Here is a 27,656-nt window from a genome sequence, read left to right on the forward strand (position 1 = left end):
ACAACAGCAATTCCTGTAAAGCACAATTATTGAGATGCCATGCAGTCTTTACAACATTTAGAATAAGATGCTTAATTTTTAGGTTTTGAAGGCTTTTTTTTTTTTTTTAATGAGATCCCATTCGCTCACTGATATATGAGTGAACAGTCTCTATTCTTGGCATTACTTAAAGAAACTTCACTAAAAACAAACAAAAAAACTCTTCTAAAATGTTGATAAATTAAACATTTTTAAATGCACTAATATACTCTCTGAATAAATTAGAAAACTACAGAGGAAATTTTTGCTCTCAAATCCATACTTTGGATCTTGACTTTAATACATAAACTTCGTGCTTGAATGGGCAGGTGTCTACCAAGTTCTAATTTGTTGCTTTTTACCTGGTTGGCATTTGATATTTATAGATGTAAATATTCTCGATTGATGATTGTTTGTACTTACATGAAATGATATTTTCCCTGTGATCGTTAGGGAAATTCTTTATTGCTTCGATTTAGATATAGTAAAGGCTACCAGCTATACCCAGAGGATTTATCCTGCTAGTCCTCAGATCATTTGGTGCTAGAGGAAGAGCATCAAACTGGGAGTCCACTGTGGCCTTGGGCTTTCTTGGTGGGGACCCAGATTTGAACATACAGACCTGGTTATGCCTCCTAACATAATGACCACTAGTGATCATAACTGGATGAACAAATTCTATAGCTTTTCTAAAGACAATTTGACTTTGAAAATGTACATCTCACTTACTCTAGCAGTTTTCAGTCTAAGTGGTAAAGGTTATAATTGCAAGCAGGAAGAACATTAAACATGTCCTTGATAAAAGAAAGTATATAATTTGCAGATGGATAACAAGGGCATAATAATTCAGAAACGTTTGTTTCACTTTTGCTGAAATGTCTAGGATACTTCTCCAGATGGAAACTCTTAAGTAATTTATTTATAAAGTTAGAAAAGTGCTTCTGAGAAAATGAATCCATCTTATAGTGAACTAAAGACATAACTTTCTTCTCTCTCAAAAGTCTATGAATATACATAATATACATACATATATATCCCAACTAAGACTTATTTCTCCCTGGATACATTTAATATATGTTGCAAAATCTGTAAGAAGCAATGGGATTGCTCATGAGGCTGTCCCTTTTCCTCACTGGAAAAGACAAAGAATGAAAGGAAACAAAGAGACTTTCAGAAACCTGGGAATTAGGACATAAAAGTGTAATATTAATAGCATTTCAGAGAAAACATTTTTCCTGCATCCAATGAATTGCTTCAGAAACAAGTTTAAAAAAGCGTCTACTGGGAATTCCTTCAGAGCCTCTAAAGCACACGACTTTGCTATTTAAATCTTGTTCTGTTAAAAATTAAAGAGACTTTACCTTACAAGGGTATACTGATATCTTATCTCATTGTTTTATTTTGTACATTTCAGCCCCCAGATGTAAAAGTATTTATCAATTCTAGAAATTCTCAAAACACAGCTGAACTTTATCCTACCCCTTTGACTTTTTTAGTGTTCCAAAGGGAACAAGAAGGCAGGGTTACCCAATGAAATTCAGGGCAGGTTTATCACCCAGGAAAAATGCCCAAAATGCACCAACCACACCTGAAACTGTTATCACTCCCATCACAAAAATTCTTGTGGGAAACAAGGTGGAACTGGCCAACATAGTCTTCTTACAAGGGAAGGCAACTTTTACACTAGCCAAATTCCACAGAGACAGATACCTTCCAATCTCTTCTATTTATTTGCCTGTTTATCTTCTCTGGTTACTAAAGGTCAGAATTCTTCCAAGAATGAAACTACCCACGTTATCAGTTTTCATATACCCGCCACAGAAAGACCTCAGATTGTTCCAATAGTCAGCATACAGTCATTTCCCAGCTTCATCTTAAAATGAAGGCACCTAGAGCTGTTACTCACACAAAAACAAAATGATTTACAAGATCAAAAAAGTTTGGAGGGGCTTCCCTGGTGGCGCAGTGGTTGCGAGTCCGCCTGCCGATGCAGGGGACACGGGTTCGTGCCCTCATCCGGGAAGGTCCCACATGCCGTGGGACAGCTAGGCCCGTGAGCCATGGCCGCTGAGCCTGTGCGTCCGGAGCCTGTGCTCCGCAACAGGAGAGGCCACAGCAGTGAGAGGCCCGCGCACCACAAAAAAAAAAAAAAAAAAAGTTTGGAAATACTCTAAGCAATACAACTCCATTTTGTCTTGGCAAAGATATCAGGTGACCCTTCTGACAATTTCTTGGAACTAAGGTTTTATTTTGGCATAACGTTTAGTGAATAGATACATATATTGTAGTTTCGTTATTAACAAAACTAATCAGTCAGATCTTTATGGAGGGACCATTGTGTGCTCTGTGGACAAAGTTAAGAAAACTGCAACAGTAACCTTCCGAGGACTTAGAGAGCACATTCGCAGCAGCAGGGGTTTTCTGGCCTTCCGTGAGCTTCCACCCTACGCAAAATGTGTCTCTATCACAGGATCAGACAGAGGACCAAGAAAGGGTCTTTTAGATTCTGTGGGTCCAACAGGTGTATCAGACCTGACTTGCTTAGATCACATATTAGATCACATATTATGTTGCTTTTTCCACTCTCACATTTTATGAAAGTATCTGTGCAAACTCTTCATGTACAACTTCTTATATTGATGACGTCACTAAAACCGTCTTTTGAGTCATCTGATAGTTTCCAAAGCAGATCATCTTCACCTCTTAGTTATTTGTGCTTCAGAACTCATTAATTCCACATATGATGCTGTTTTCGGAAACTTATCCCAAGCCACAGATATCCATTCATGTAATACAGTGTTGATTATTAGTTGTTCTTCTTGATCTTTGCAGTGTAACCATTTTCTATGTTGCTTTTGAAAGTGATTCCTAAAGGGTTTGTTCACGGTGATTTCCAACATTTAGGATTATGAGATTCTACACCCACAAATAATTAAATCTTCAGTCTTAAATATCTTTACCGCCTTTTTGTACCCATTCATCATTTAACCTCTATAAGCATCCTAAATTAATCGTGATTGAAGTTGTTTTAGGCTAATGTATGTTCCCTAAACAGCACATTATTCAAAATAGAGTAACTGAAAAAATGCCACATAATCTGGAGACTTTGTAAATCCCCAAATTTGAGCATAAGAAAACCTCACCTTCTACTTGGGGATAAACTATTAAAAATTTATTTTAAGCACATTAACTGAATCTCCAATAGTATCATATACGGGATTTAGTAACATGACAATTATTCCAGGAAAAAACTAGAATCAGTACACATTAGCCCAGTTTCTTCCAAATAAGAATGAATATTGAATAAGGGAATTTTTTGTCCTCAAATCAACAAAGATCCTGTTCCCTAAATTATATTTACTAAGAGAAGTGGAGTTATACATTTTGGAAAGATTTTTAATCAAAGTTGAAATATAAAAGGGTCCTTGAAATACCTCTCATCTACCCAGGAAATATAGTTACGACATTATACTTTTTCTTGCAATCCCATTACCAAAATTTTTTCTACATATAAGCATTTGAAAGAATAGAAATAGACTGGTAGCAAATATTTTTACCAATATCTTGGTCATCTTATGACCAGTGATTGATCAGTTGTAGGGGAAAAGCATGTAATTTGGTGCCAGACTCACCAGGTTGGAACTCATGGTCTCCTGCGTACCAGCTGTGTAACTTCTGCCACGTTACTTAATTCTTAGAGCCTCAATCTCATTCGTAACATGCAGATAACAATACCTACTTCTCAGCCTTTTTGTAAAAATGTGGGATAATAAATATAAAGTACCTGGCACAATAAGATGACCATAAATTTATCTCTTTGGGAGGCAGCATAGCCTAATGGAACAAGACTGAAATTAAAGAGATCTGGGTTCAGACTTGTACCCCATGATTTTCTATCTGCCTGACCATGAGGGCATTATTTAAACTCACTGAACCCGTTTTCCTCCATGCAGGACTATGGTGTGGACAAGTACAATAATGTTTAAAAGGCTGTAACTTTGTCCTTGGCACGTAATAATTAACAGCTATTATTGTATTGTTGTTTGTGTAAAGAAAGTCAAACTCAAATTATTGGATTGTTTCCTGGAAGAGACACATTCTGGTTCTATTGCTCATGAGGGTCTTTTACTTCCCCCACTAACTTATGAGGGACCTACCTCCATAATGCTTAATTTGTGTAAGTCCTCCTTAACACTTAGTAGTTCCAAAAGAAAAAAAAAAAGGGAGATATGGGAGTGGTGGTGGTTTGGAGGGTGAAGAGAAAGTCAGCTAAATCAGAATTGTGCTATATAGTCAAGCTAAAAGGTGTAAGGTGCTCCTTTACCTGACTTTCAATTCTAACTACCTATGGCACTATAAGATACTATGCTAATGTAATTTATCTTATGCATTCAAGAATTTGCAGATAATGCAGTTTTAGAAAAAGTTAACCTCACAGGTTGTTTGTACTAAGCTTCCTTGTTTTTAAACATCATTTATACTCTAATTCAAAGAGTAGCCAACTGCTTCCCAAAATAAAGGAAACTTAAAGTAGTAATTTTCCATCTCCGTTTTAAAGAGTGCCAAAGTTAAAGGGTCACCACTCAGAACCATCAAAGGAAGAAAGTAAAATGATTAGAACAATTTTGAATGAAAACAAAATCAAAACAAGATGCAAACAAGGGATAATAGGAATAGGCATAAAAATAAACATACAGTGATGTTTCTTTATTACTATTATAAAGATGATAGATGAGTAAAATTGGGTTACATTCAAGTTGTAATGGAAGAAAATAATTGCAGCCTTCCATCAGGAAACCACAAGGACCATTATTGATCTGTCATCCTCAGGGCATGTCTCATAATATTTAATAAAATAAACAAAGATTTATAACTCTTTATAGGCCATATATCTATAATCTCCCACACCACACCATTTGAACTGGGAATGTGGAGTCAACGTTACAAATAACATCCATGTAATTATACTGGTTTGGCATGTCTTATTTAAACAGTCTAGCACTCTCAAGAGAATGTATTTTGTATTAGGGATGAAAAATGTGAAGTCAGATTTCAGGGTTTTTTACTTCCTGTGCTTCGAAATGAGAGAATGTTATCCTATATGAAAAATGTTGAGGATTCTTCATTCTAAACACCAAATATCTTGGCCATATGCCAAATGTAATAGCTACCAAAGCAAAATCTTTCAAGAAAGAAAATCCTTGAGGTCTAAGGATTCAATATACTTAAAAAAAATTAAGTAGAAATTCATTAATTTTACACTTGATTCCTTTCCTTCTGTAAACTCTTCTTTATTGTCTCCCAGGGTCAGGGAGTCGCTGCTCCCTAACTTATTTACTTGAATTCTTCATGCTATCCATCCCATGAAAAGTGCCATATTGCATTAGTTTATTAAGAGGAATTTTGAATTATTTTCTTTCCAGAATTTATAACACTTTCTGAGATCACAGGGCACACCCTGGGGGTATTAGAAAACATGTTACAGAGCGAGCCATTAAAGCCGTTTGCTTTTTTCTCGTCCTCCTGCTAACCCTTCTTTAAACCATTTTATAGTTTATTCACAGGTACAGCCCAGGAAAGAATGAAAAAGCAAAGACATGACGTTTTAATAAACTAAGCAAAGAAACACAGTTAATGCTGAAACTGTCGCCAAAAATGTAAATAAGTTTAACGTGTGGATTATATTATCATATATGATAAGACATGCTAATATGTAAATTAATTCATTTTTCTTAATATCCTTTGAAGCAAGTGGTGTGATCTGTGTTTTATTTAAGTAGTTGATTTCTACATGGAGACTCATTTGGTAAAGTTAGTGGAACAAACAATAAGGAGTTCGGGCAAAAAAATAAATCTTAAAGTGGGTCTTTGAAAAGCTGAAGTGTTAATAAAACTTTGAAGCCACAGCTCTGATACATACTTTCATTGCCGTACTACTACATGATTAGAGACTTCTGAAAGCATATGGGATCTTGCTTTTTTTTTTTTTTTTGCCGTACGTGGGCCTCTCACTGTTGTGGCCTCTCCCGTTGCGGAGCACAGGCTCCGGACGCACAGGCTCAGCAGCCATGGCTCACGGGCCCAGCCGCGCCGCGGCATGTGGGATCTTCCCGGACCGGGGCACGAACCCGTGTCCCCTGCATCGGTAGGCGGACTCTCAACCACTGCACCACCAGGGAAGCCCGGGATCTTGCATTTTGATAAGAATATTAAGCTCCTTGAGTAATAATGGAGTTTTTATTCCAAATAATGTATCAAATTTTGGGTGTTACACCCTTACTTCAGACTTCTATCTCATTGATGGCATCCCGCCCTGCATTATTATCTCCTCACTCTAATAAGAAAAATGAGGAGCTGCCAGAATTTGGATAGAAAATCCACCAGGAATTTCTGCCGTTGCTTATTCATAGATTGGCACAGATACTGAATCAGTGGGCACCCAGCATCCAGGATGACTCAGTGCCCAGATATGTGCTGTAAGTCATATCTCCAGCATCCAGGGAGGACTGTAAAGGGCTCATTTATCAGGGAAATGAAACCGATGGCTCAGCTACTCTTGAAGTCATTAAAACTCTTTTATTTTTTTTTAATATAATAGTGAATGTGGTAAGTGATTCTAGGATCCTGGTTACATTCCAGTCTGATAATTATATATTTTTTCTAACTAAAATGGTCCGGGCAGGTTCATTTGCATATGAATGACTTGCTGAGTAAAGTCCTTGGAAAAGACGTTTCCTGCACTTTACCCTAGACCTAGGCTAAGGTGGGGCAGATGAAGTGTGTCTACCTTCTATACTTCAAAAATATTCTCTAGTTTTTCAACAAGAGGACAGAAAAATATCTTAAAAATGCATGCTAATATAGGGCAAAGGCTTCTTTTAACTATTCCTGATGTTCACTCATAGGGGAAGGTGTTTTATGAACAGTATATAACTATAAAACAAAAAATAACAATTCTGAATTCAGGCTAAAGTCTGACTTCAGTTGTTTGATTTGGGTAAATCACCAAAATGTTCATCAACCGAAGGACATTAAAATGGTGATATTTCCAATGGTGCTGTAAGTAAAAGGCATGAATTAAGGTCAGTTTTGATTTGTGAAGCATTCTTTTCTAGAGCTGATTTTATGAAAATTAAACTTGCTTAGTTGTCTTCTAAAAATCTATGGCTTATTCATGATTTGCTAGAATTTGAATCCATGTACCAGAAAATATAAATCTGTAGGATACTAAATTTTCTGATGACATTTTAAATTTAAAATCTGATTAACACTTGCATCTAGCAACCAGTCTGCTAACTAAACTATAGGTGAAGTACTACTCAGGAAATGGGAAAAATGCAAAGATTAAATTGGTCTGTTAGCTCTGAGTGAATCAATAGTATTTAGTGCTAATGCACTAAGCAGATTACAAGCACTAATGCAGTAGCAGTCAATAGCAAAAACGAATATCTCTAAAAATTATCTTGACAATAAAACGTGCAATAGTTTCCATTTAATTTAAGCTAATTACATTACATGCTTGTTCTTTCATCTTATTAGTTTAAGCCAAGTGCTAGAATCCTAACCATTTTATTTAGTGCATAAAATGGCCAGAAACTTGTAATCATCATTTTCAGCAAGAGACAGAGGAAAGGATTTATTCAGACAACTAAGATTCAACAAGAAATTCAACAGGAATTTACTGAATGTCTAACCTACTGGTATTACAATGGTGAGTAAGATAGGCCTGGTTCTTGTCTTTTTGAAGCAAACCTACTGGGGAGGAGATGACAATCAGTCATACCAGCAAACAAATACATCATAATAATTCATGAAATATAATGCGAGGGAAATAAACATCTGTGAATGCAAATGAGGAGGAAGATCTAAATTTGGTAGTATAGTCACAAAAGGCCACCCTGAGGAGGTGAAAGTTAACTTTTTCATGAAGCTAAAAGTTAACTTACATAAAGCTCAAAAAATCAATTATGGGGCTTCCCTGGTGGCGCAGTGGTTGAGAGTCCGCCTGCCGATGCAGGGGACACGGGTTCATGCCCCGGTCCGGGAAGATCCCACATGCCTCGGAGCGGCTAGGCCCGTGAGCCATGGCCGCTGAGCCTGCGTGTCCAGAGCCTGTGCTCCGCAACGGGAGAGGCCACAGCGTTGAGAGGCCCGCGTACTGCAAAAAAAAAAAAAAAAAAAAAGCAGTTATGTCTTCACTACATGGTCAAGTACATAGCCAGTATTTAACAAACTAATTTTTATCTATATCATAAGCTCGAGGTCTTAACTATTTGCTGTGGCATTTAAGCAGCTTTTTAAAGTGGGTTCTGACCGTGAATGCATATTACTTTAAACTTAGAGAAATGTATCACAGGAGGTAAAACTGTGCTGGAGAATTTAACTTTTTTAAACACTTTATCTTTTTTAGAAAAGTTGTCAATGTTTCCGAACTTTGTCTTTTCTTTGATTTCTAAATAGTCACTTTTCGTTAAGTAATTCTTAGTGTGAAGAAGATAATGTGTGAATTTCTAGAAGCTAAGGACATAATTTAGGTAGCTCTCACTTTCACTGCCTGTCATAGCCTATCACTTTAATCACCTTCTTTGAAAGCAGAAATTTCTTATATCAATCAAAGTTGTTTCTTTCTTCTCCCCCGCTTCAGTCTTCTGTGGCCAACACTTGGGACCCTACTCATCAGAAAAACCTGTGTTTCTTAGGGATGGAAGGGATTGTCCTGTTACCAGTAAGTCCTATGACCAAAAAAAAAGAGTCATATAATTATGAAAACACACAAAATGAGGTCTTTTGAAACTGTCAAAGTTATAAAAGTTGATAGAATTCAAAGGAATGTGATGCTGAGTCTCATTGTCTTTCAACATCTGTGGACTGTCCTCTACACAACTACATCCATTTTAGACCATTTCCTTCTCATGAGAATCATGTGGCCTAGAGGGCCAAGTGAGAGGCAAGTGCTCCCAGGACTCACGAGGATGTCATGAGCACCTACTGAATGTACAGGGGCATGCGCTCTGGTTAGTACCGCCTTTATGCTGATTTAATGCATCTCTAGCTGCAGACACATTTTGCCTTTCTCTTTTGTTACACTCATGTTTATCTATATATATTTAATCCTGCAAATATCTAAATAGGTTTAAGGTCTTAGGCACTTCGTCATGCTTTTTTGTACCTAAGCATGTGCTTTGCAGATCATAGACATTAGTGTTGATTTTGACAAAAAGTTTTTTTTTCCAAAAAATATGTATATATATTTACACAGTAAACAGAGACCGTCTGATTTGCTGCAGTGTTTGGATAAAAGTCCTTGATAAAATCTGCAAATATATTTTTGTGACTGGATCACAGAAAGCATTGTTTTTGTCATCTCCACAAGCCACAAAGATTTATTTGAAATGCAGGTGCAAAAAATATGTATGAAGAGTAGAAAGAAATTCTCACCTTTTTCTCTCTTCACTTTGTTCACATTTGTTTGGCCCAGAATGAAGTAGAGTTTGCCAAGGGAAAAGATGAGGGAATAGGAGGCATTTAATCTTCAGGGCTTATTCCTGTGCCTAAAGTCACAGAGGTCACTGGCTTGCCCCTTCCTGAAGGCTGTAATTACAGGCAGAGGACTGTTTATTTTCCAGTAAAGTGACCAGAATCTTGAATATAAGAGATTGTTTATAAGAGTACAGCGTGAGCAGGAGTTATACAAAACCTCAGAAATAATAGGAAGGTGAAATTATTTTTCTTCATAGTCACTAATATGAGAAGGTCCAAGACTCTGGAAATGTTCTACAGTGCAATAACAGAGGCAAGTATGAGGTCAAGTTAGGTGATCCTGGAAGTTAAGTGATCCTTAAGGAACTGAATTAAATTAATAAAGAAGAGGAATTTATAATAAAATATAATATTCCTGATGATTCACTAAATATAAACTTATTTGTAACTTCAACATCATGGTAAACAAGAATCAGTCAATATATTAGTAAGAGTAATTGAGAAGTATTTCTAATTTGAAAAACACCAGTTACATTGTGTTTATCTAGAGCTGATGTGGAAAAAAAACGGTCAGTGTTTCATACTCTCAACTAAACTCATTCTCATTTCAGAAGAGTCATAGGAAAACTATTGATTCCAAGTAGAATTGGGCAGACAAAGCACAAGATCAGTTCTGTTACTGGTCCAGTAGTAGGGATCCTAGTCAGTGTTTGCAAAATGATGAGTAATATGTAAGTGGTGTTTTAACAATAGTAGGTATTACTTGTAATTAACAGGGAAAGCGGCGGGGGGTGGGGGGATGAATTGGGAGATTGGGATTGACATATATACACTAACATGTATAAAATAGATAACTAATAAGAACCTGTTATATAAAAAAATAAAATAAAATTCAAAAAATAAAAAAAACCACTGTGCTTGACCAAGCAGCATCTCAAAAAAAAAAGAAAAAAAAGCAAAAAACATTGAAAGGTCAAAGTACAGTGTTTTGACATGTACAAAGAGGACTAAAATATGTGCCTGCTTTAAAAAATGATAGAGCAGGGCTTCCCTGGTGGCGCAGTGGTTGAGAGTCCGCCTACCGATGCAGGAGACACAGGTTCGTGTCCCGGTCTGGGAAGATCCCACATGCCGCGGAGCGGCTGGGCCCATGAGCCATGGACGTTGAGCCTGTGCGTCCGGAGCCTGTGCTCCGCAACGGGAAAGGCCACAACAGTGAGGGGCCCACGTACCGCAAAAAAAAAAAAAAAAAAAATGATAGAGCAAATTTTGACGATTATGGTATTTTCTATCTAGATACTTTTTTAGAATCAAATGCTTATGAAAACATAAGCAGCAATTTCAGACTTTTAGGCAAACAGTACTTTTTATGATCCTGGGTATGTGATATGATGGTGCAATAATTGCCCCCATGCCTCCTCTCCTATCTCCTTTTGTTTTTAGTGGATTCTGCACAGGAAAACATATTCACCTCAGTGTTGAAAATTTGAAGTTCACCTTTTGTGCACAGTTATAGATCCTAGAAAAGTATACACCAGGACTTTACCACACCTAACAAAAAGTTCTTTATTTTCAAAAAAAAAATCCAAATTATTACAGGATCTAGGGTAACCATGGTGTAAACTATATGATATTGAGTATCTTTTGACCCTGGTGATAAGATAACAATCCAATTGAATGAAGATCAACTCATGAAAAAAGGATTATTAAAGATTTGAAAAGTAAACACCTAAATTTTCATAAGTAAGTATTAATTTAGTCTTTGTGTGAGCTTTAGCTATTAAAGCTTTCTCTGCAGTCTCTGGGCTCTCAGAACCAGCTGTTATGCTCCCAATGCATTATTTAATACTCTGTATTCTGGGTATTCAAGAACTAGTTAAGAAACAGTCAAATTTTCTGTTTTCTCTGCCAGTATATAATAAAGTCTCTGTTCCAGTGAATGGCTGGACAATTATTTTAACAAAAATGTTGACATAGCTTCATTTTACATTTTTTGCTACTAGCAAGGCTTTCTAAATTCCAGGTAAATCACAAGTCAAACTGAACTATTGTTTGTTTTGTTTGTTTAATGCTCTGTTTCCTTCTAACCTTATTCTTGTCTATCAACGTCAACTCAGTTCCCCAGTGGCTCAGGAAACTCTCAATTGGCATTAAGTAATAGTTTTCACAACCTCTCCCATTCATTAACCCATGTGGACATTCTCAGTCTGTGCACTAGCCTTATTTAAGACCTTCTTAAGTACCATACCAGCTGCTGGTCTTTGGGTGCACCTAACAACACCTATTTAATCCAGAAATAGTATTTCCAAAGAAATCATTTTACCTATCTCAACATTCTTCATTAACACAATCTTATTAAGTCTGCTTCTTCTATGACTTCTCCAGAAGAAAACCTGATCTCATTCATAGTAAATACGAACTTTAAAAATCTTTACTTCTTCTCGCCTTCTGCATATACACAAAGCAGAAAACAGAAAATTGTATATTATCATCCTTTACAGGTTTTTTGTTTTATTAGTGTGTTGAAAACAATACCAATAAGATAAAGCTAGATCTCCCTGACTCCATCCTCGTCCCCAAGCAATCTGTTTGTTTCCAGACTGCTGCTGGAGTAATATTTCTTGAAAGCCAACCCGTGTATGTAACTGCATCCCTTAAAATAATTTGAGGGTTCCCCAATGGTTTGAGTAAAATCCACACCCTCTAGTATGATATTCAAAGGGTTTCTTAGCTTGGCCCTGGCTATTGCCTGGTGCTCCCCACACTCAGTGGTGTTCTGGCAAATGTTTAACTCTGGGGTCAGGGGGAGTAGAAGCCCCTGATTTGTAATGTTTACCGGTTTAGGTGGTGTGAATACCCCCCCAAGCCAATTTCAAGCAAAGAAGGTAAAGTCACTGAATAAGAGTTAAGAAGAAATGTTCACAGTTGGCTCTGTAAGGTGGTACAAGATGGATCAAGCACACCACTGCCACCCTACCCTACTCTCAACTTTCTTTTTTTGTCTCATTCTTACTCTTTCTTTTTTTTCTTTTTTTCTACTCTCTTAGCAAATTTCAATTTTACAATACAGTGTTATCAACTATAGTTACCATGTTATATATTAGATCCTCAGACCTTATTTATCTTTTAATTGAAAGTTTGTAGCAATGAATGGATAAAGAAGATGTGGCACATATATACAATGGAATATTACTCAGCCATGAAAAGAAACAAAATTGAGTTATTTGTAGTGAGATGGATCGTCCTAGAGTCTGTCATACAAAGTGAAATAAGTCAGAAAGAGAAAAACAAATACCGTATGTTAACACATATATATGGAATCTAAAAAAAAAAAAATGGTACTGATGAACCTAGTTGCAGAGCAGGAATAAAGACGTAGACATAGAAAATGGACTTGAGGACACGGGGTGGGAGGGGGAAGCTGGGGCGAAGTGAGAGTAGCATCGACATATATACATTACCAGATGTAAAACAGATAGCTAGTGGGAAGCAACAGCATAGCACAGGGAGATCAGCTCGGTGCTTTGTGACCACCTAGAGGGGTGGGATAGGGAGGGCGGGAGGGAGGCTCAAGAGGGAGGGAATATGGGGACATATGTATGCATATGACTGATTCACTTTGGTGTACAACAGAAACTAACACAGTATTGTGAAGCAATTGTACTCCGATAAAGATCTATTAAAAAAAAAAGTTTGTACCCTTTTACCAGTCTTTCCCTATTCCCCCAACCACCCCAGCCCCTGGCAACCACTTTTCTACTCTCTGTTTCTGTGAATCCAACTTTTTTTTTTATTCCACGTATAAGTGATATCACACAGCATTTGTTTTTCTTTGACTTATTCCACTTAGCATAGTACCCTCCAGGTTCATCCACATTGTCACAAATGACAGGATTTCCTTCTTTTGTTAAGACTGAATAATATTCCATTGTATATATATGCATATATACCACATCTTCTTGATCTGTTCATCCATTGATGGACATTTAGGTTTTTTCCGTGTCTTGGCTTTTGTGAATAGTTATGCAATGAACACGGAAGTACAAGTATCTCTTACAGATAATGGTATTGTTTCCTTTGGATAGATACTCAGAAGTGGGATTGCTGGCTCATATGGTAGTTCTATTTTTAATTTCTTGAGGAACCTTCATAGTGTTTACTGGCAGTACCAGTTTCCATTCCCACCAAAGGTGTACAAGGGTTCCCTTTTCTTCACATTCTAACAAGTATTTGCTATCTCTTGTCTTTTTGATAATAGCCATCCTAATGTGTATGAGGTGATATCTCATTGTGGTTTTAATTTGCATTTCCCTGATGATTAATTTTTCATGTTCCTGTTGGCCATTCGTGTCTTTTTTTGAAAAATGTCTATTCAGGTTCCTTGCCCATCTTTTAATTGTGTTTTGTTTTGCTATTGAGTTGTATGAGCTCCTTGTATATTTTGGACATTAACCCCTTATTTGATATGTGTCAACCTATCATACTTGCAGTTCCCAGAATCCATCAGTCTCTCTCACAGCCCTGCCTTAACACATATTATTTCACCTACCTCAAATTCCCTTTAACACTCATTTTGTCAGGTTAACATTTTCTCCCTATTTTTTTGCAACCCATTAAGGCATTTTCTTCCCCAGAAACTCCTCTCTAGCTTTCCCCTAACTCCTCATTCTGAATAAGCTGCCTTTCCTGTGTACTCCAGTTAGCACCCTTTGTTTATTTCTATCATATTTTTACCATACTTCATAGTATTGATAATATGTTCACTGGTCCTTCATTAGCCCCTTGAAGATGTGGCCTATAGCTTTTATCTCCATACCTCTGGTACCTAACAAAATAGCTTGAACAAAATATATATTTATCAAAAGAGCAATTAGTTATGACAAATCCTCATATTTCAAATAATATAATAAAATGCTGATTAGCAAAAATAATCTTAGATAAAACAGTTTTTCTTTCTCTCCCCCAGATCCCTGAAAACTAATTTATAGAATTGGGGACTTTCCAAGAGTTAAAGAGCACTGAAGAAATTCTGGAAAGTTCTATTCACCATAACCTATGCCCCCTTCCTTACACACACACACACACACGCACACACACACACACGTTCATACTTACACGCACTCTCCTCCATCCACCAGTTTGGGAGGAAGAGGAATCAAAGAACAAAAAGAAGAAAAATGAAAGGAGAAGAAAAGATGAAGATAAGGACAGTGAATAGACAGAAATTCCAGAGCTTCGTACTTAGTCAAAATTGGGAAAACACAATTAAAGCCATTAAAAAGAGAAAGACAGAGTAACCTCTGTGCTCCTTAAGGCTTTCTCAAGCCTTTCAACAGAGCTTCCCCTTTGAGTGGGTGACACGGTCTGTAAGAGGGACTTAGGCAATGCCTTCTGGTGGTCATTGCTCAAGCAGTGGTACCAGTAGAAGTGCCCTCCCATGAAGTTTGCTTTTGGAATCCATAGATTTTCACTACTGACCACCAGTCTATGATTTCAAGTAGAAATGTATGGGCTAAGGAAAGGAAGTTGAGCCTGAACGTCTTTTTCAATACCACCCTTACTGTGGCCACAGAATTAGACTCCACAGTGGCACCACTTCATGGGCACTAAGTACATGCTTGGTACAGAGAGAAACTTTCTTGAGCTTGGACTTGATGTAGCTGTAGTAAAATTAGAAGAGAGTTTGGTAAGGGCCTCAGGGACCTTGGCCAGTGAGAAGGGTGGCCCACGGATTGAGGTTCCTGATAAACAGTTCTGGGCAAGAACAAGTGGAGAAGAGGAGTGAAGAGTCTCACTGCACAATGATAAGATGGAAAGAAGGGATAAGAGGTGATGACAGCGATGGCAGGCTAGAATACATTCATGGGTTTAAACAACATATTGGGGCACAATTGAAGGACTCTGGTTTCATCCATCTTTCACCTCTCCTGGCCTTCCACTAAGACATTCATCAGCCTGTTTCTGCTGAGTGTGACACTGTTAGACACACAAATAGACCATGGCTCTTACACTCTACAGGAGGAACTGCTTCTGTTTTATTGATTAGTGCAGGGTACCTGATGTTCTGTCTTTTGAGTATCTCTTACATTTCTATGAGTAAGTATATTAAATTTTTTCTGTTAACTGAATAAAGAAAAGCAGAAAACCTCTGTACACTCAGCATTCAAATCTGCCTCACTGAGAACAACTTTCTCTATGAATCACTCCGTCACTCCTGATTGTGATTGAAGGGCAATGTGAAGGCTGCTAACCAAAACCACATGGACTTGGTCTGTTTTAGATCTGATTCACCTTAGGAAATGATGATAAAGAAGCAAACGTTTTAACATTCGGAATTCCAAAGCCCCTATCATTGTAGAATTCTGAGAATTTGAATCCTAAGGATATCTCATGAGGAGAATGGATATATATATTTCACTTATTTATACATGCATTTGTACACATGTGTATGTAAGTCCATACACACATACACATAAAATATATTCTGCTCCAAGTTTTTCTCTCTTACCGTGTATCAAGACCAGGCTCAACTTTAGCCTCTGCCATGAGCCTTCCCCAGCTGTTTAAGCCCACTCTGATCTCATCCTTATCTAATCTTATAGCCTATACTACCTGTGTTTTCAGAACTTATCTATCAACAGTGTTCTTTATACTGTACTTTGCATTATTAGCTATTTCGTGTGTCTACCTCTTGTCTCCCTATGTGCACAGTGCCTTCAAGGGATATTGAGGGAACAGGCTGGACTATAGGTAGAAGCATTTGCTAGGGTTGGCAAATTATGACCTATTTTTGTACACCCAGCAAGTTAAGAATGGTTTTTACTTTTTTTTTTTTTTTTTTTTTTTGCGGTACGCAGGCCTCTCGCTGCTGTGGCCTCTCCCGCTGCGGAGCACAGGCTCCGGACGCGCAGGCTCAGCGGCCATGGCTCACGGGCCCAGCCACTCTGCGGCATGTGGGATCCTCCCGGACCGAGGCACAAACCCGCGTCCCCTGCATCGGCAGGCGGACTCTCAACCACTGCACCACCAGGGAAGCCCCTACATTTTTAAAAGGTTTAAAAAACACACACACACAGACTAAACTAAAATATGCTACAGGGACCCAATGGCACTCAAAAGCTAGGATTTTTGCTCCCTAACCATTTACAAAAAAAGGGTGCCAATCCCTGCTTTAGAGAATAATGAAAAATAATAGTGGACAGATAATAAGTCTGACCTTACTATCTATAAATAATTCTATTAAATGGGTGTGAGTGTTTCCATTTTAGATTATTTTCCTAATCTAAATAATAAGAATTTTGGACTTTGTCCTTCTAGGTATTATGAAGACCCATTAGACCAACCAACAAAAAATAATGACAATAACTATTTAAGTTATTAAGCACAAGGGCATAGACTTAGGCCTTTTCTGTTTGCTTCTGTATTCTTCCAGTTATCCAGAACAGTACTGTGGTATGGCATTGTATTACTTTCCTAGAGCTGCCACAACAAATGACCACAAACTTGGTGGCTTAAAACAACAGAAATTTCTTCTCACGTAGTCCTGGAGGCCAAAAGTCCAAAATCAAGATGTCCGTCAAGGTCGTGCTCCCTCTAAAAGTTCTAGAGAAGAATCCTTCCTTGCCTCTTACAGTTCTGGTTGTTCGAGGCATTCCTTAGGTTGTAGCAGCATAACTGCAATCTCTGCCTTCATCTTCACGTGGCCATCTTCCCTGTGTATTTCTCTGTGTCCTCTCCTTTTCTTGGGAAGACACCAGACATTGGACTTAGGGCTCACACTAAATCCAGGACAATTTCATCTCAAGATTCTTAACTAATTACTTGGAAAGATCCTCTTTCCAAATAAGGTCACATTTTGAGGTTCCAGGTGTATATATGACTTTGCGGGGGAACTCTATATTCACCCTACTACAGGGTTAGTAAATATTTTCGAATGACTAAATGAAGGAAGGAAGTGACCATTTAATATACTGCTGGCACTGGATTCATTTCATTTGAACCTGGAAACAATTCTATTAGATAGGTGTGTGTTTTTCTGTTTTACAAGTGAAGAACTGAGGCTTGGAGATCTAAGTATCCACTCTAAGTTCACACAGACAATAAGGGCAGGGTCATCCCTGAACGCATGCTCTTCTCCACTAGGCTTGTGAGATTACCAATGGACATGACTAAGAAGTGGACTTGAGGAAGGAGATTATGGAATCAAGGAAATCAGACTGTCGGAGGCTAAGTATGAGATTTCCTTTAATTCAGTAGAAAAATTTTTGAGTTGGTAAGTGGATATAAACAATAAAGGAAAAGAAGAAGAGTTAAAGATGGCTGATACCTGAGGCTTAGGGAGAGGGTGGCTATTGATGCCATATAGAAATAGGAAGCAAGATGCTGGACAGTAGAAACTGACACAGCAGTGTAAAGCAGCTATACTCCCATTAAAAAAAAAAAGAGGAAGCTAGAAAGGGAGTCAGTTTGGAAAGAAAAATGATGAGTTTCAATGTCATCAATGGTACATTCAAACTTGGCCTGAAGGCAATTGCAGAGACTGGGCTGGTCCTCAGAACAGAGAATGCGCTTGGGTGTGTGAAGTTAGGTCATCACGAGGCAGCATACATCACCTCGTGAATCACCAGTGTTGAGCCAGCAGCTGGCTAGCCAGATGCCTGGTTATGCTACGTTCATGACTGTCTGAGGCTCTACACACAGCCCGAGAGGATGCCCTTTTTTCCTTCCTAGAGACAATCAACCTTTCTTTAACTGATCCCCCGTTTTGCTCCTCTGCTAGAACTCCAACTGAGGTTTCAGGTTGTTGAAGCCATGAGGCGAGATCACTTCATCAAGGGGAATTCATGGCAGCAAAAATACTGAGGAAGCATCTTTCTTTTAAATCATGGCTAAGGCCAACATCAGGCATCCTCTTCATAGCACAAAACAATGTAGTCACATTCTTAGGGTTTGACCATAGCATCCTAATAGTCTGGCCTTGCATTAAAGACCCCAAAGGGAAGGGCCTGCTCTGCCAGAGAGATTCTGCATTTTACAAAGAATCCAGGCTTCAGTGTTAATATCTTAGACATCTGAGTACAGACTGAGAGAAGTTGAACGAAGCATAAGCAGACCCCTAAGTTCAAAGCTTTGTGTCTCTGCCTGCGGTCAGTTCCACACCACCTGCCTCCAAGTCCCATATAACAAAGAGAAGAGAGCACATGAATGAAATTTAGGGAAATAAGCAAAGTGGAGTTCCTGAAATTAAAGCAGTTGAATTTTTAGCCAACTATATGTCAAGCCTTAGGCAAAGAGGGACTTTCTATTTTGAAATATGTATCCCCCTGAAAACCATTATTACATGTCCAAAGAATTTGTACAAAGTATAATTATGAATAAAGGTAATATTAAATTGCTTCTGTTAATTTAGTCATGGGCAAGTAGGGAAGAGCTGGTATGAGTGAACTGTCAAAGATCTCACAAGATAGTACATTTTAAAAAGTCTATCTGCAAGACTGGTTTAAATTATCTATAGATGAGCTAAATTTGTCCTGTAGATCAATTAGAAGAATCACTATTTTATATATATCACATCCTTAATTATACTGAATTAAATGTAATTGCATATTCACTGCATGCATCATAATTTTAATTAGGGGAAACATTTTGAATCAAATACATTGAGGTATATAGCACTTCGGTTTTCTTTTCATTAAAAAAAAAAGTATACATCTGAGTCAGGTTAAAAAAATATGTCCAGTGCTCGGGAAAAGGTGAAGAAAAACTAAACTATTGTTTCAAGGCTTATGAATTGTAGAGTAATTCCTATTATTTAGCCCTATGACAGTATATAAGTTTTTAGGTTAAGGAAGCAAGTCTTTAACAAGTTTAAAGAAAAACAGAACAGAATGTTTACCATTGGTTCTCAGAGTTGATGTCACATAATTATTTTAGAAGAGGATAAACCTTGCAAAGCTAAATGCTTTTCAAAACTTCTTATAGAATAGGCAGATGTATCTGGAATCTGTGTTTTGAAGCAGCCTCTGGTGGCTGGGGGACAGTGATCATTCATGGCATCTTAAACATCGTGAGCAATCATTTGTTCCAACAGTGGGCTGGTGGCAGTCTGGTGATTCCAAGCCCAGGGGGACTTTGGAAAGTCACCCATGGAGCCACAGCATGGTAGAGCTGGAAGAGAACTTTGAAATCAGTTCTCTGAACCTCTCCCTTTACAGACAAGAAGTAGGTAGCCTAATGTAGTAGTGAAGACCCTAGGGCCAGATGACCTAGGTCATCAACTCAGCAGTCTTGTCCTGCCACTGCTGGTCGTGTGACCTTTCAGTGCCTCAGTTTCCTCCTAGGATTGTCAAGAGGATTCAGTGAGTGAATATTTGGAAAGTGCTTAGAACCATGTCTGACACATTGTACACACTATGAACAAATGTTCGTTAAATAAGTAAAGTAAAACTCAGACTGAGAGAGATCACGTGATTTGCCTGAGTTCATGGGACTCATCAAATCCTAGCTGGGGTAGAACCAGTCCTATCGAGTAGGCATGCTAGTTTTTCTTCCCTCCCTGGTCCTTAGACTATCCCTAGAGTGTGCATTTGCCTCAGAAATACTTTAGGAGCCTGTAAGTAAGTAGCACGATGCAGTATAAGGAAGACACGGTTTGAAATCAACACCTTGGATTCAAGCTCTGATAGTTACTCTCAACTCTCTGAACCTCAATTTCCTCATCTGTAGAAATATGATAATCATAACAAACCCAACTCACAGACTTGTTGAGAGGATCAGATGAGATAATGTACTTTGAAAACCATGATCCACCATGCAGATGCTATTTAACACCATTATTGTGAGCTCCTGTGAGCTGAGAAAAGCCTGCTTAGGACATCAAGAAGTTGGGGTGGACTCCAGCTTCAAGATGGCAGAAGAGTAAGATGTGGAGATCACCTTCCTCCCCACAAATACATCAAAAATACATCTACATGTGGAACAACTCCTACAGAACACCTACTGAACGCTGGCAGAAGACCTCAGACCTCCCCAAAGGCAAGAAACTCCCCACATAACTGGGTAGGGTAAAAGAAAAAACAGAGACAAAAGAATAGCGACGGGACCTGCACCAGTGGGAGGTAACTGTGAAGGAGGAGAGGTTTCCACACACTAGGAGGCCCCTTGGCGGGCAGAGACTGCAAATGGCAGAGTGGGGAAGCTTCGGGGCCACCGAGGAGAGCGCAGCAACAAGGGTGCGGAGGACAAAGCAGAGAGATTCCCGCACAGAGGATCAGTGCCGACCAGCACTCACCAGTCCGAGAGGCTTGTCTGCTCACCCGCCGGGACGGGTGGGGCCTGGGAGCTGAGGCTCAGGCTTTGGTCGGATCCCAGGGAGAAGACTGGGGTTGGCTGCCTGAACACAGCCTGAGGGGGGTCTAGTGTGCCACAACTAGCTGGGAGGGAGTCTGGGAAAAAGTCTGGAGCTGCCAAAGAGGCAAGAGACTTTGTCTTGCCTTTCTGTTTCATGGTGCGCGAGGAGAGGGGATTCAGAGCACCGCGTTAAGGAGCTCCAGAGACAGGCGTGAGCCGCGCCTATCAGCACGGACCCCAGAGACAAGCGTGAGACTCAAAGGCTGCTGCTGCCGCCACCAAGAAGCCTGTGTGCAAGCACAGGTCACTATACACACCTCCCCTCTTGGGAGCCTTGCAGCCCGCCACTGCCAGGGTCCTGAGATCCAGGGACAACTTCCCCAGGAGAACACACGGCGGCCTCAGGCTGGTGCAATGTAATGCTGGTCTCTGCTGCTGCAGGCTCGCCCCACATCCGTACCCCTCCTTCCCCCCGGCCTGAGTGAGCCAGAGCCCCTGAATCAGCTGCTCCTTTAACCCCGTCCTGTCTGAGCGGGAACAGACACCCTCAGGTGACCTACACGCAGAGGCGGGGCCAAATCCAAAGCTGAACCCCGGGAGCTGTGCAAACAAAGAAGAGAAAGGGAAATCTCTCCCAGCATCCTCAGGAGCAGCGGATTAATTCTCCACGATCAAATTGATGTACCCTGCATCTGTGGAATACCTGAATAGAAAATGAATCATCCCAAATTGAGGAGGTGGACTTTGGGAGCAACGACTTTTTTTTTTTTTCCCTTTTTCTCTTTTTGTGAGTGTGTATGTATATGCTTCTGTGTGTGATTTTCTCTATATAGCTTTCTTTTACCATTTGCCCTATGGTTCTGTCAGTCCGTTTTTGTTTTTTTTTAGTTTAGTTTTGTTTTCTTAGTATACTTTTTAGCACTTGTGACCATTGGTGGACTTGTTTGTCTGTTTGGCTGCTCTCTTCTTTCTTTTTTTTTTTTTTTTTTACTTAAAAAAATTTTTAATAGTTATTTTTTATTTTAATAACTATTTTATTTTATTTTATCTTCTACTTTGTTTCTTTCTCTTTTTTTCCCCTTTTATTCTGAGCCGTGTGGATGACAGACTCTTGCTACTCCAGCCAGGCATCAGAGCTGTGCCTCTGAGGTGGGAGAGCCAAGTTCAGGACACTGGTCCACAAAAGACCTCCCAGATCCAAGTAAAATCAAACAGCGAAAGCTTTCTCAGATATCTCCATCTCAATGCTAAGACCCAGCTCTACTCAATGACCAGCAAGCTACAGTGCTGGACACCCTGTGCCAAACAACTAGCAAGACAGGAACACAACCCTATGCATTAGCAGAGAGGCTGCCTAAAATCATAATAAGGCCACAGACACCCCAAAAAACACCAGCAGATGTGGACCTGCCCACCAGAAAGACAAGATCCAGCCTCATCCACCAGAACAGAGGCACTAGTCCACTCCACCAGGAAGCCTACACAACCCATTGAACCAAGCTTAGCCACTGGGGACAGACACCAAAAACAACATGAAATACGAACCTGCAGGCTACAAAAAGGAGACCCCAAACACAGTAAGTTAAGCAAAATGAGAAGACAGAGAAACACACAGCAGATGAAGGAGCAAGGCAAAAACACACCAGGCCTAACAAATGAAGAGGAACTAGGCAGTCTACCTGTAAAAGAATTCAGAATAATGATAGTAAACATGATCCAAAATCCTGGAAATAGAATGAAGAAAATACAAGAAACATTTAACAAGGACCTAGAAGAACTAAAGAGCAAACAAACAGTGATGAACAACACAATAAATGAAATTAAAAATTCTCTAGAGGGATCCATAGCAGAAAAACTGAGGCAGAAAAACGGATAAGTGACCTGGAAGATAAAATAGTGGAAATAACTACTGCAGAGCAGAATAAAGAACAAAGAATGAAAAGAATTGAGGACAGTCTCAGAGATCTCTGGGACAACATTAAACGCAACAACATTCAAATTATAAGGGTCCCAGAAGAAGAAGAGAAAAAGAAAAGGATGAGAAAATATTTGAAGAGATTATAGTTAAAAACTTCCCTATAATGGGAAAGGAAATAGTTAATCAAGTCCAGGGAGCACAGAGAGTCCCATACAGGATACATCCAAGGAGAAACATGCCAAGACACATATTAACCAAACTATCAAAAATTAAATACAAAGAAAAAATATTAAAAGTAGCAAGGGAAAAATGACAGATAACGCACAAGGGAATCCCCATAAGGTTAACAGCTGATCTTTCAGCAGAAATTCTGCAAGCCAGAAGGGAGTGGCAGGATATATTTAAATTGATGAAGGAGAAAAACCTACAACCAAGATTACTCTACCCAGCAAGGATCTCATTCAGATTAGGAAGAGAAATTAAAACCTTTACAGACAAGCAAAAGCTAAGAGACAAGCAAAAGCTAAGAGAATTCAGCACCACCAAACCAGCTTTACAACAAATGCTAAAGGAACTTCTCTAGGCAGGAAACACAAGAGAAGGGAAAGACCTACAATAACAAACCTAAAACAATTAAGAAGATGGTAATAGGAACATACGTATCGATAATTACCTTAAGTGTAAATGGATTAAATTCTCCTACCAAAAGACATAGACTGGCTGAATGGATACAAAAACAAGACCCATATATATGCTGTCTACAAGAGACCCACTTCAGACCTAGGGATACATACAGACTGAAAGTAAGAGGATGGAAAAACATATTCCATGCAAATGGAAATCAGAAGAAAGCTGGAGTAGCAATTCTTATGTCAGACAAAATAGACTTTAAAACAGAGACTATTACAAGAGACAAAGAAGGACACTACATAATAATCAAGGGATCAATCCAAGAGGAAGATATAACAATTGTAAATATTTAAGCACCCAACATAGGAGCACTTCAATACATAAGGCAAATACTAACAGCCATAAAATGGGAAATCGACAGTAACACAATCATAGTAGGGGACTTTAAACCCCACTTTCACCAATGGACAGATCATCCAAGCTGAAAATAAATAAGGAAACACAAGCTTTAAATGATACATTAAACAAGATGGACTTAATTGATATTTATAGCACATTCCATCCAAAAACAACAGAATACACATTCTTCTCAAGTGCTCATGGAACATTCTCCAGGATAGATCATACCTTGGGTCACAAATCAAGCCCTGGTAAATTTAAGAAAATTGAAATCGTATCAAGTATCTGTTCCGACCACAACGCTATGAGACTAGATATCAATTACAGGAAAAAATCTGTAAAAAATATAAACACGTGGAGGCTAAACAATACACTATTTAATAACCAAGAGATCACTGAAGAAATCAAAGAGGAAGTCAAAAAAATACCTAGAAACAAATGACAATGAAAACACGATACCCAAAACCTGTGGGATGCAGCAAAAGCAGTTCTAAGGGGGAAGTTTATAGCAATACAATCCTACCTTAAGAAACATCTCAAATAAACAACCTAACCTTACACCTAAAGCAATTAGAGAAAGAAGAACCCCAAAGTTAGCAGAAGGAAAGAAATCATAAATATCAGAAATAAATGAAAAATAAATGAAGGAAACGATAGCAAACATCAATAAAACTAAAAGCTGGTTCTTTGACAAGATAAACAAAATTGATAAACCGTTAGCCATATTCGTCAAGAAATAAAGGGAGAAGACAAATCAATAGAATTAGAAATGAAAAAGAAGTAACAACTGACACTGCCGAAATACAAAGGATCATGAGAGATTACTACAAGCAACTATATGCCAGTAAAATGGACAATCTGGAAGAAATGGGTGAATTCTTAGAAATGCACAACCTTCTGAGACTGAACCAGGAAGAAATAGAAAATATGAACAGACCAATCAAAAGCACTGAAATTGAAACTGTGATTAAAAATCTTCCAACAAACAAAAGCCCAGGACCAGATGGCTTCACAGGGGAATTCTATCAAACATTTAGGGAAGAGCTAACGCCTATCCTTCTCAAACTCTTCCAAAATATAGCAGAGGGAGAAACACTCCCAAACTCATTCTATGAGGCCACCATCACCCTATACCAAACCAGACAAAGATGTCACAAAGAAAGAAAACTACAGGCCAATATCACTGATGAACATAGATGCAAAAATCCTCAACAAAATACTAGCAAACAGAATCCAACAGCACATTAAAAGGATCATACACCATGATCAAGTGGGGTTTATCCCAGGAATGCAAGGATTCTTCATTATACGCAAATCAATCAATGTGATACACCATATTAACAATTTGAAGGAGAAAAACCATATGATCATCTCAATAGATGCAGAGAAAGCTTTGGACAAAATTCAACACCCATTTATGATAAAAACCCTGCAGAAAGTAGGCATAGAGGGAACTTTCCTCAACATAATAAAGGCCATGTATGACAAACCCACAGCCAACATCATCCTCAATAGTGAAAAACTGAAACCATTTCCACTAAGATCAGGAACAAGACAAGGTTGCCCACTCTCACCACTGTTATTCAACATAGTTTTGGAGGTTTTAGCCACAGCAACCACAGAAGAAAAAGAAATAAAAGGAATCCAAATCAGAAAAGAAGAAGTAAAGCTGTAACTGTTTGCAGATGACATGATACTATACATAGGGAATCCTAAAGATGCTACCAGAAAACTACCAGAGCTAATCAATGAATTTGGTAAAGTAGCAGGATACAACGTTAAGGCACAGAAATCTCTGGCATTCCTATACACTAATGATGAAAAATCTGAAAGTGAAATTAAGAAAACACTCCCATTTACCATTGCAACAAAAAGAATAAAATAACTAGGAATAAACCTACCTAAGGAGACAAAAGACCTATATGCAGAAAATTATAAGACACTGTTGAAAGAAATTAAAGATGATACAAATAGATGGAGAGACATACCATGTTCTTGGACTGGAAGAATCAACATTGTGAAAATGACTATACTACCCAAAGCAAACTACAGAGTCAATGCAATCCCTATCAAACTACCACTGGCATTTTTCACAGAACTAGAACAAAAAAATTCACAATTTTTATGGAAACACAAAAGACCCTTAATAGCCAAAGCAATCTTGAGAAAGAAAAACGGAGCTGGCGGAATAAGGCTTCCTGACTTCAGACTATACTACAAAGCTACAGTAATCAAGACAATATGGTACTGGCACAGAAACAGAAATATAGATCAATGGAACAGGATAGAAAGCCCAGAGGTAAACCCATGCACATATGGTCACCTTATCTTTGATAAAGGAGGCAAGAATGTAGAGTGGAGAAAAGACAGCCTCTTCAATAAGTGGTGCTGGGAAAACTGGACAGCTACATATAAAAGAATGAAATTAGAACACTTCCTAACACCACACACAAAAATAAACTCAAAATGGATTAAAGACCTAAATGTAAGGCCAGACACTATAAAACTCTTAGAGGAAAACATAGGCAGAACACTCTGTGACATAAATCACAGCAAGATCCTTTTTGCCCCACCTCCTAGAGAAATGGAAATAAAAACAAAAATAAACAAATGGGACCTAATGAAACTTAAAGCTTTTGCACAGCAAAGGAAACCATAAACAAGGCGAAAAGACAACCCTCAGAATGGGAGAAAATATTTGCAAATGAAGCAACTGACAAAGGATTCATCTCCAAAATGTACAAGCAGCTCATGCAGCTCAATATCAAAACAGCAAACAACCCAATCCAAAAATGGGCAGAAGACTTAAATAGACATTTCTCCAAAGAAGATATACAAATTGCCAACAAACACATGAAAGAATGCTCAACATCATTTATCATTAGAGAAATGCAAATCAAAACTTCAACGAGGTATCTACTCTCACCGGTCAGAATGGCCATCATCAAAAAATCTACAAACAATAAATGCTGGAGAGGGTGTGGAGAAAAGGGAACCCTCTTGCACTGTTGATGGTTATGCAAATTGATACAGCCACTATGGAGAACAGTTTGGAGATTCCTTAAAAAACTACAAATAGAACTACCATATGACCCAGCAATCCCACTACTGGGCATATACCCTGAGAAAACCATAATTCAAAAAGAGTCATGTACCAACATGTTCATTGCAGCTCTGTTTACAATAGCCAGGACATGGAAGCAACCTAAGTGTCCATCAACAGATGAACGGATAAAGAAAACGTGGCACATATATACAATGGAATATTACTCAGCCATAAAAAGAAACGAAATTGAGTTATTTGTAGTGAGGTGGATGGATCTGGAGTCTGTCATACAGAGTGAAGTAAGTCAGAAAGAGAAAAACAAATACCGTATGTTAACACATATATATGGAATCTAAAAAAAAAAAAATTGTCATGAGGAACCTAGGGAATAAAGACACAGACCTACTAGAGAATGGACTTGAGGATACGGGGAGGGGGAAGGGTAAGCTGGGACAAAGTGAGAGAGTGGCATGGACATATATACACTACCAAACGTAAAATAGCTAGTGGGAAGCAGCCGCATAGCACCGGGAGATCAGCTCGGTGCTTTGTGACCACCTAGAGGGGTGGGAGGGAGGGAGACGCAAGAGGGAAGAGATATGGGGACATATGCATATGTATAACTGATTCACTTTGTTATAAAGCAGAAACTAATACACGATTTTAAAGCAATTATTCTCCAATAAAGATGTTAAAGAAAAAAAAAGTTGGGGTGGAGAGAGTAGTTAATCAGCTCTCTTCACTTTCTTCCCTCCCATTTATTCACTGTTTTCTTTAAAATTTATTTTTATAATGATATAGTAATATATACAAAAG

At 38.5% G+C, this 27,656-nt stretch overlaps 1 protein-coding gene across 2 annotated transcripts in view; it reads left to right on the plus strand.

The window, feature by feature from the left end:
• MET (MET proto-oncogene, receptor tyrosine kinase) overlaps positions 1-27,656 on the plus strand; it is a 127,001-nt gene that overhangs the window by 35,815 nt on the left and 63,530 nt on the right. The gene's annotated exons all lie outside the window — the stretch shown is intronic.

Source organism: Delphinus delphis, chromosome 9, assembly GCF_949987515.2.
Source record: "Delphinus delphis chromosome 9, mDelDel1.2, whole genome shotgun sequence".
NCBI classification, from domain to species: domain Eukaryota; kingdom Metazoa; phylum Chordata; class Mammalia; order Artiodactyla; family Delphinidae; genus Delphinus; species Delphinus delphis.